The following is an 11,302-nucleotide window of genomic DNA, read 5'->3' on the forward strand; positions in this document are numbered from 1 at the left end:
TGTTTTATTATCTATATATATATAAAACCTTAATATGCAAATAGACCAAACAGCAGAACAACCAAACAACTGAACAACCCATCGCGATGACGTTCACTGACCACCAAGGGGTGCACACAGAACATGGCAGGTGTGGGCCACGGCAAGATGGTGGAGCAGGTGAGCGGGGGCACCAGACCAAAGCAGGGTGCCAGTCGCTGTCATTGAGGCAAACCTCTGGTGGTTACTAAAAATTCTTTGCTCCTGTGTACTGTGGTCCTGCCTGGTGCTCGCACCCGCTGCCGGCACCAGAGCCACCACTCACACCCACTGCCAGTGCCCACCCTGCTCGCACCCATAGTTGGTGCCAGAGCCGCTGCTCGCATCTGCAGCTGTTGGCCCCAATCACCTTTGAGGGCTTCTCCACCTCCCCCTGCTCTGCTGGCCCCGTTTGCACCCGCAGCTGGTACTGGAGCCGCCATTCGCACCTGCAGCTGGCGCCAGAGCTGCTGCTTGCACCCACTGCTGGCGCCGGCCCCAATCACTCCGTGGGTGCAAGTGGGGCCAGTGCCATCAGCAGGTGGGAGTGGCGGGGGCCACTCCCAGCCCACAGTTCCTTTCAAGGTGCACGAATTCATGCACTGGACCCCTAGTTACCTTATATAGGAAAATATGCAATTAATTTAAGGATTTGAGAGGAGTTTATCTGGATTATCTTGGTGGGCTAATCTTTTATAATCCCTCGTAACGTAAATCCAATCACATGTATCTTTATAAGGGAGCTAAAGGGAGTTTGAAGCAGACCCACACATAGGAGACCATGTGAAGAAAGGTAGAGACTGGAATGATGCAGCCATGACCCAAGGAAGCCTGGGACCAGCAGAAGCTGGAAGAGGCAGGGGTGGATCATTCCCCAGAGCCTCAGCTTTGTCAATGCCTTGATTTCAGGAACACTGAAATAAATTTTCATTGTTTTAAACCACCAGATTTATAGTAATTCGTTATGGCTGTCACATGATACTAACAGAAGTCCTTAAAAGTGGAAGAGGGAAGTGCAAGAGGAAGTCCCAGTGGTGGGATGTGAGAAGGACTTTGGCTTTCAAGATGGATGAAGGGAGTCATGAGCTAGGGAATGTGGACAACCTTTAGAAGCTAGAATCCCATGATTGCAGTTCTCTGGATAAGTCAATGGCTCTTCAAAACACCAACTGCCCAATGGTATGATTAAGAGAGTTCCAGGGGAATTTCATAATTTGGTTGTCAAGCAAGCTGACCCCACCCCCAATTTCTGCCTGAGCAAGCTCTAGTGGCCCATGCATTCCATGTAGATAGGCATAACATTCAACCAATTATGCTCACATTTGTATGCTCAGTACCCTGCCATAAGCCTAGCACAGAATAGGTGTCCAGTACATGTGTTGAGTGAATAAAATGTCATTCCATATTATGTCCCTCTCTATTGAGTTTGGCATTAGTATATGCTTTCTGTTTCCTTGAACCCCTGAGGCAGATGGGCCTGCTGTGGACAGAGAGTCCTAGGGGCAGGTACAGCCCAGCTGAGTGCTCACTCCACACTGGTGGCAGGGTGACCTTCAGAATTAGGCCCTATAGCTGCCCTCGACATAATGTTTTCTACAGAATAATGCACATTATTTGTATTCAATATCATTCAAACACATGATTCTTTATATGTCAGAAATAGATGTAGTTTTCATTCTAGAAGGTATGTGCAGTTTCTGTTAATGCAGTGGATTTTGTTTTTGCAGTGGATTTTAAAAGTTTAATTTGTAGTAATTCTGTAACAACAAGTGATTTTTATGTTGTTATTGGTTTCATTTAGTTGATTTTACTAATAATAATCAGTAAACTAATAAATTACCTCCAATCCGATTTAGCCATAGACCATTGGCGTGGTTGTTTCAGGAGGGCCCCTCTAACCAGAAACAACAGATATTTTAATTGTCACATTGAATTCAAGGAGCAAGCTTTCTGAAACTTGATCACATGTTAAAATGCATGTAATTATTTGGACAAAAACCGCACTGGTATATTGAATATTTATTTATTTTCATGATGAATATATAATGTGGGTTTTGGTGCTTAATGAGATCTCTCTGTACTAAGTAACAGCCTCTTTGGGGGTAAAGTGATTATCTTCCATGGTCTAAAGATGTTTAGTGCATTTTCTGAGAATATCTCAGGCTGTCCCTTGTAAACTGGACCGTGTTGAACTTTCTATTCCAAAATCTGTGAATTGTATAAAGTCCTAAATGAAAACCACATTACATTTAGAAATTCTTTTTTTTAATTTATTTTTTTATTACAAAGGGTGTTACATATGTGTCCGTTTTTTCCCCCCTCCCAAGACGGTCCCCTAGCCTCCCCTATCCCCCAGTGTCTTATGTCCATTGGTTATGCTTATATGCATGCATACAAGTCCTTTGGTTGATCTCTTACCCCCCTACCTCCCGCCCCCGGACCCTCCCCGGCCTTCCCGCTGCAGTTTGACACTCTGTTTGAGGCAGCTCTGCCTCTGTATCTATTATTGTTCAAAAGTTTATAATGGTCTCAATTATCCATGAATAAGTGAGATCATGTGGTATTTTTCCTTCATTGACTGGCTTATTTCACTTAGCATAATGCTCTCCAGTTCCATCCATGCCGTTGCAAATGGTAAGAGTTCCTTCCTTTTTAGAGCAGCATAGTATTCCATCGTGTAGATGTACCACAGTTTTCTAATCCATTCATCTACTGATGGGCACTTAGGCTGTTTCCAGATCTTAGCTATGGTGAATTGTGCTGCTATGAACATAGGGGTGCATATATCCTTTCTGATTGGTGTTTCTGGTTTCTTACATTTAGAAATTCTTTGATAGACTTTATTTTCAGTGGAATTTTAAGTTCACAGCAAAATTGGGTGTAAAGTATAGAGAGTTCTTATATATTCTCTTAACCTTCCCTCCAACTACCCCTACCTTCAACATCTCCCACCAGAATGGTACATTTGTTATAATCAATGGACCAACATTGACACATTATGATCACCCAAAGTCCATAGAACACATTAGTGTTCATTCTTGGTGTTGCACATTCTATGGGTTTGGACAAATTTATAAGGAAACGTGTCTGGCATTACAGTACTAGAATAGTTACACTGCCCTAAAACTCCTCTGTGCTCTACGTATTCATCCCTTCTCCTTCTGAACCCCTGACAACTTCTAATCATTTTATTGTCTCATAGATTTGCTTTTCTCAGAATGTTATATATTTGGAAACATACAGTATGCAACTATTTCAAATTGGCTTCTTTCACTTAGTAAAATGTATTTAGGGTTCTTCCATATATTTTTATGGCTTCATAGCTCATTTCTTTTTAGTGCCCAATAAGATTTCATTCTCTAGATGTACCATAGTTAATCCATTCCCTTCCTGAAAAGCATTTGGTTGCTTCCAGGTTTTGGAAATTATGAATAAAGTTACTACAAACATCTGTGTATAGGTTCTTGTGTGGACATAAGTTTTCAACTCTTTTGGGAATTGTGATTGCTGAATCTTATGGTAAGAGTATTTTTTTTTTTGTAAGAAACTGCCAAACGGTCTTCCAAATTGGCTGTACCATTTTGCATTCCCACCAGCAATGAATGCGAATTCTGGCTTCTCTACACCCTCACCAGCATTTGGTGTTATCAGTGGTCTGGATTCTGGCCACTCTAATAGTTGTGCAGTGGTATCTCATTGTTTTCCTTTGCATTCCCCTAATGGCATATGCGTTTGAGCTTTTCGTGTGTTTATTTGCCATTTGTATAGCACATCTTTATAATAAATATTTTTTAAAAATGTATAAACCTGAGAAACTTTTCAAATATTTTAAAAAGTCTTCTTATTAATTTGACTGCTGCTTACCATTCCTATTACTAAGAAACATTTTGTAAAATCCAAAGGATGCTGGTCAAGGAGACAGAACATCTGGATTCTGGTCACTTCTTGCCACCAAACATATCCTCTTAGAAAAGTTATTTACCTTTCTGAATCTCAGTGTCTTCTATAAAGTAAGGGAAATGGCCAAAATAATTTCAAAAGTTCTTGCAGCTCTGACTTTCTTTTATTTTTGTATTTTATGTTGTGCACTAGAGCGGCTCCTCTCAATATACAGAAATCTGAGCTGTTTGATTGCCTGTGGTAGATTTAATATTGTCATCTTGAAAATTTTCCATTTTTTATTCTGTTCTGAAATAAAGAACTTTGAGTGAGGCTGAAGCCTAGCAACCAGCTCTCCTGAAATATCTCATTGAATGTGATATATGTAGAGTGTATCAGGGGAGAGTAAATACAGCAAAAATGGTAACCATGCTTCAGCATTAATTTCACTTGATGACTCACCCACTCTGTCATCCAGAGATGGCATTGATCTAAATTGTGACCTTTTCTTCTATCTCATATCATTAAAATAATGCCAGCAAAAGGGCAGTGACTCACCACTGGAGCAGATTCTCCCTGGGAAAATTAACTGAGCTTTGTCATGGACATCTTGGCCAAAGGATTTTTTATGAGCAAGCCCTTCCTTTGCCCAGGTAGTTTAAGGGCCTCTTCTATAACAAGTCCTATGGATTCAATGTAGCTCGACCATATTATTTTGTTGATTCTTTTGCCTTCTGGCAGTACCTCAGGCTTTGAAGGCACAAAGGAATTTTCCACTGAATCAGTTGCTATTCGTCATTGCCTTTGTAATTGTAAGGGGCTTTTAGGGGGTTTGCTTTGTGCTCTGGAATAGCTTTCATACACAGTTTATGGACACAAATCCCCCTATGGATAGATATTAAATGTGTGTGTACACTTGTAGAAGTGGATACTCAGAGTGACAGGAGTGTTGAAATCAGGAGGGGAAAAATAATGGAGTTTGGGTATTAAAAATAAGACCCAATAAGTACATCCAGTTTGCTTATTATTTCAACATACCCTTGTCTGATTAAAATATGCCATGACAATATTTAAAAAGACAAATAATTGTCATTTGTGTTTAATTTAATCCACACTTCCCTAGCCTACCAAATTCTAGAAGGCACTTGGTATAAATGCTTATATTACTTTTGTAAAATACTAACATAAGATTGCGTGTACTTGAAAACTTGATAAATACCTCACACTGATGTACAGCAGACATCTCACGATCATCAAGTGTCAATCTTCATTGCACATTTGAGGCCCAGAAAGAGGAAGTAGCTTGCTGAAGCTCATGCAGCAAATCATGAAAAAGCCGAGTGTCACTTCCATCTCCACCTCCTGGGAATAATGTTGAATGCTCAAGAGAGTGTTAAATGATATTCTGCGCCATCTGCTTAAGAAGTATATAGTATATTTAAAATGAACAAACAAACTTGAAACAGATTCATAGATACAGAGAACAGACTGATGTTGCCAGAGGGGAGAGGGTAGGGGACTGGGTAAAAAGATGGAGGGATTAAGAGGTACAAATTAATAGTTACAAAATAGTCACAGGGATGTAGAGTACAGCATAGGAAATATAGTCAATGATACTGTAATAGCTATGTACGGTGCCAGGTGGGTACTGGAAATATTGGTTTTGGGGGGCACTTTGTAAAGTATATGATTGTCTAACAACTATCTTGTACACCTGAAATTAATACAAAATAATATTAAATGTAAACTGTAATTGAAAAATAAAAAAGTATGTAGTGTATTTAAAATATTGCTTTCCCAAATGGTACCAGTATTTAAGCTCTGGGGTTTCCAGAGTGTAAATTAAGATATTTAAAAAATTCTCTTCTATGGCCCCTCTTGGTCTCCAGTAAAGGAGGTACTTTTAGATTCACGTCGTGTTTGTAAGTCAGCAAGATTGATTTCCATGAGAGACATGAGAAAGTTGGTGTCATAACTCCATGAAGCACCATGTATGGACTTCCACCTTGGCATAAAATACTAAGAAAGTAAAGGAAATAACATTACTACTGTGCTTTCGTCAAAGTCAAGGAAATAAAATCCCTAATGTGTGGTAGTAAGAGGGCAATTATCACCTTTTAGTGGTAATATAAACTTTTATTCCTGGGTTAGGTTACAAGTCATTGTCTGACCATTCTTTTTTATAAATGTATTTCCTAGTAGTTACAAGTGTTTTTCTATCTAAAAGTTTACAGCCTTTCACAAGAAGCCTGCCTGAATGAAAAGTAGATAATTGAGTAAATTGTTAATGTTTCAGAATAGATTTAATGAATTTTAAGAAAACTCGGGGCAGTTCAATAACTGGTTGAATCATCAAGCGCAAGTGAAGCTTCTGAGGCTATAAATAGCAGTGTTTACAGGTTTCAGCAATCCACAGGGAAGAGGCAGTTAGATTCAATTCTGCCAGTCACATCCTACTTTGCATAATTCTCGAGTTCATTTTTCTGTAGGCTAATTCAATAGAGATCAGATTTTATTCATTCATTCAGGTATTAACTCATCACATATTTAGTGACTACGTTCCATGTGCCAAATCTGAGGGTGGGGGGAGACAGAGAGGCATTAAGGATATGGTGCCTGAATACAAGCAACTCCCAGACTGGACAGGAGAAAAGGCAAGTAACTAGGAGCACTCCCTTTTGAGAAGTGCTCCAGTAGATGGCTGCAAGTGCTGTGCTGGAGGCACACAGGAGTAGTTCCCCTAGGGTTGGGGAAGTTCACCAAAGGCTTCATAGGTGAGGTGATACCTGGCTATGTGGGGTGGGCGGGGAGCAAAGGGCTTGGCAGTAGCCAGTGGAAGTGGGGCTGGAACTGGGAGGAGGGCATATCAGGCACAGGACAGAGCAGGGGGTATGATATCAGCTGGGAAGGTGGCAGGATGAGGACACAGAGGGCCTTGTGAGTGAAAGAAAAAGGCCTAGAGGTGGAAGTGAGTTCAATATGGCTGGAAAAAAAAGCTGTAGAGCTTCAAGGGCAGAGAGTAGGGGCAGATGCACGGGACTAAGGAAAAGGAGATTTGGCAACAGGGAGCCAGAGAAAGGTTTGGGGCAGGAGAGGGACATGATGAAACCTGGACTATTAGAATGCTCCCTCATGAACAGTGGGGAGAAGTGTTGGGATACTTCAATAGTTCCCATAATTTTGCCAATACAAGCTGTGCTGCAGTGAACAACCTCATGCAAGTCTCCTTGGGCACAAGAGAAACCATAGAAAAGCAAACAACTTGCTCCCTAGTTGGGGAACAGCTGGGTGATTTGTGACTTATTCACACAATGGCAAAAGTAAATGAAGCAACTCTATGTGTATCAACATGGATAATAGTGAAGTGGGGAGGAAGTTGAAAATAGGCTATATGCACTGCAATACCATTTATGTAAAGTTTTAAAACACAGAAAACAATGGAGTATATTGTTTTAGATACACAAGTGCAACCAAGTACCAGGATGTATAGAACATATACCTGTCCCAGGGTATCTGGTACCTCTTAGGGGAAGGAGAAGGAAGCAAGATTTGGCCTTCAGCTATTTGGAAAAGCTTTATTTATTTAAAAATTTACCTGAAAAAAGATTTACCTGAAGCAAGTGTGGTAAAATGTTATCATTGGTTAAATCTGGTTGTGGAGACAGAGGCGCCTGTCATATTATTTTCTGCACTTTTTAGTATGTTTTAAGTATTTCAAGCTAACAATTTAAAGTAGGAAAAAAGTACCAAAAGAGGCCATTGTATTATTAGTGTATTCTTGGCTGCAAATAAGAAAATAAGAAAGGTGAAACAATAGTGGGATTTTTTAGTTTTTATTATCCCATCAAGCGTGGACGAACCCTTTGTGTGCCAAATTTGGCCTGCTTCTTGTATTTATATGGCCCATGAACTGAGAATGTTTTCATGTTTTTAAATGGTTGAAAAAAATCAAAAGAAAAGTATTCTGGGGATTTGAAAATTATATAAAATTCTAACTTCAGTGCCCATCAATAAAGTTTTATTGGTGCACAGTCATGCCCATTCATTTAAGTATTGGCTATGGCTACTCATGTCCTTCAAGGGCAGAGCTGAGTTAAGACAAAGATGGACTGCAAAGCCTAAACTATTTACTCTCTGGCCCTTTAAGAAAGAGTTTGCTGTCCCCAGCCTTTTAACAAAAGTGACCAGAGTTAAATGGTTCCAGGATTGGTTAATTCAGTATTGTGATAATGTTGGGACTCCAGGTGGTTCCCCAACTGTATTCAAGGTTGCCATATTTTTGCCACAGCTATGGCTGCCATAGCTCTAAGCACATGGCAGTGTCCAAATGTTGTGGTAGGATGGGTGGGGACTTGCCTCACATATCTTTCACTTTTTCACAAGGAGGATTTTCTTTACCAGAAGCTTTTTAACAGATTCCACCTTAAATCCTACTGGTCAGAAATTGGTCACATGTTCATTCTGGGGCTGAGGGGAGGAATAGCCAGATTTCCTGAGTCCACAGGAAGGCTTTAGTTAGGAGGTAAGAAGGGATGGAGTAGCAGATGGATAGGCAATAGTACCTGTCCCAAGTATAAACTTAAAAATGGAAAGATTGGATTGGAAGGGACAAGAGTGGATGTGGGGAGACAACTTATGAGGCCAGTGGCCAGGGGCATCAGCCAGGAAAGACAAGATGAAATGGTGGGGACTTGGACCAAGGGCATTTCACGGAGTGGAGCTGGTTGGATTCTGGGTATATTTTGAAGGATGAGCCAGTGGACTGTATGTTGGAGGAAAGAGGTGAATTAAGCATGACTCCAGGGTTTCTGGCTTGGACAATTGGGTTGTTATCTGAGGAGATGGGCAGACACAGTTTTTGTGTAGAGGTGAGGAGTAGGTCTCAAGGTCACTGCTTCGCCATATTTCCAAGTAATAGAGAGTTGAGAAAATAAAGTAGAGGCCGTGTTTTTGCTTAAAAGAGTTATAACTCAGTGTTGTTTTTCTATTCTGAAGAAATAGTCATTCATGACACAATGTAATGATCCTATATAATAAAAGAGTAATATGCAAATTGACTGAACAGTGCAACAACTGGTTGCTATGAAGCACACTGAGCACCAGGGGGCACACACTCCTGGGAGCGGGTCTAAGCTGTCAGTTGGACATCCCCCAAGGGCTCCCAGACTGTGAGAGGGTGCAGGCCAGTTTGAGGAACCCCCCACCCCAGTGCATGAATGTCATGCACTGGGCCTCTAGTGTCATATATGGGTCCAGTATTTGCAGTTTACAAAGTGCTTTCATATCACCTTTTCATTTGACCTCCATCTTTGGAAATTGGTATGACAGGATTCATTCTCATTTTACTGGATTCAGAGAGGGGAAGTTTAAAGGTTGGAATGGAAGGTGTGTCCTCTCCTAGGTCAAAAGGGGACTTAAAACTATGCCTCGTCTTTTACTAGCTCCATGTTTGCTTTTGTTTACTTTTGGCGTACACCCAGCTAAGACTCCACTTTGTGTTATATCTCTTTAATATTGTACACAAACTTTACATTAGTTTATATTTTAAAACATCTTTCTCTTATTTTAATATTTCTATTTCAAAAAAGCCAGGCAGTAATTTGTGTTGTTTGCTTATTTTTAGACAATTGCATGTACGTGTTTTGAATCATCCCTAAAAGCTTATTTCCACAGCATACAACAAAATTTATTAAATTGCTTTTTGAAGCAAGGCTGCTTTATCTCCCACTGAAACAATGACTCATGAGGTCCAACTAAGTCTCATTTTTATTCCTCCCACAGCAAGTAATTTAAAATGTGAGTTATAATGAAAGAAAAAGAGAGATCAATGAGAACAAACACACAAACTTAGAAAACTATCCCTTGCTTACGTCTTTGACAAGTTTTCCTGGAAGTGGAGTTACATGGGAGCAAGTAGCCACGTGTCTCTTAGCACCAAACCTTCTTATTGACAGCAGCATTGATAACTAGCATCTCCTTGGGTTGTGTAAATGGTGCAGGGAAGGTAGGTTTTGGCCCAATAAAAGGAAAGATTTTCTGATCCACCAAGATGCTCAGCTTTGGTACCTCTGACTTGGGTGTCAGTGAACTTCTTGCTGCATAGATGTGATCATCGGACAGAGAAGGCTGCTCCATGGTGGTGGTTTTTGTTGGTGTGAGGGGTGGGGTAAAGGACTTTTTATTTTATAGTGCATGGTCCTGGCATAGTGAAAGAATAGGAGGGAGCCCTGCTAATCTGAGCCATAGATCAGGGCAAGGTAAGTTCAGGTAGTAATGTGTGGCAGGAGAATGAAGCTTCTGAAGTAGAAACAATGTCCATAATTAAGAGCTTGTTTTGCAGTCACTTTTCACTTTATAGTTGGAAACATAGCACCTAGCACTCATCAGACACATAATGAACATTTGCTGGATACCCGCCTACAGTATTAGGAAGAGGAGGAATGAGTGAATGAATGGGCTCGTACATGACAGGGTATGGTGGAAGGAAGAGACATAGGAGGGATTCAAGATGCCTTAATGTGGACTGTTGAAGACTTGCTTTGAACTAAGGCAAATTTGGAGTCTGCATTCTATGTGAACCTAGTGGCTTAGCTACAAACCTGTGCCTTTTAGTTATGGGACAAGTGAGCATTTCATATGGTGCTGCTTCCGGTGGCAGTGGGAGTCAGGAGACTGTCCAAGCAGGGTTTTGATTTTTTGGTTTGTTTGTTTGTTTCCAGAAAGCCAGCAAAAAAAGTCTACTGAAATATATTGTCATTCCCCTTCTATCTGTCCCACTGCCCCCAACCCCTCCTGCAACACACACATTGGGTTTTAATGCTAACAGCTGAAATGCAATCAATTCATTTTTACTTTTTGCTTTTTTGTTGGGAAATACTTTGCTCCTTGCTCCAGTGATTTTGCTAGCAATTTCACTAATAGAAAAGGAAGAAGGACCCGCAGAGAGGATGGATAGGTGATTTATAGGGGTGGGCACTGATAGCTCAATTTGTTTAAAAAACAATCAACAAACTTCTACTTAGAGATGTATTTATCCTTCTTGCTTCTCAGAAATACAAGGGTAGGTCACGCCCAGGGACTGAAGCTAGATGGAGACAATTAGGTTCACTCTTATTTTTTCCATTTTCAAGAAGCATGTCTCAGGAAAAAGCAATAGCATTAGGGAAAGGATATCACAAGTTTTGAGAGACACTTTTGGCTAATTCCAATAATCACTCTATGCCTTAATGTCTCCAAAAGTGAGTAGAGACAATGTCCACTGGTTGCACAAAGATTTGTACAAAGGACAGCCAGAAGACACTTGTCAGTTGTTTTGCACACTGCAGATGTGAATTCAAGGTGCCCCCTTATTTAGTCTATTACTCTTATTTGCAGACGGTGCTTATTTTAAAATTGACTCTGAAAA

The sequence above is a fragment of the Myotis davidii genome, unplaced genomic scaffold (genome assembly GCF_000327345.1).
Source record: "Myotis davidii unplaced genomic scaffold, ASM32734v1 scaffold1105, whole genome shotgun sequence".
Classification (NCBI taxonomy): Eukaryota; Metazoa; Chordata; class Mammalia; order Chiroptera; family Vespertilionidae; genus Myotis; species Myotis davidii.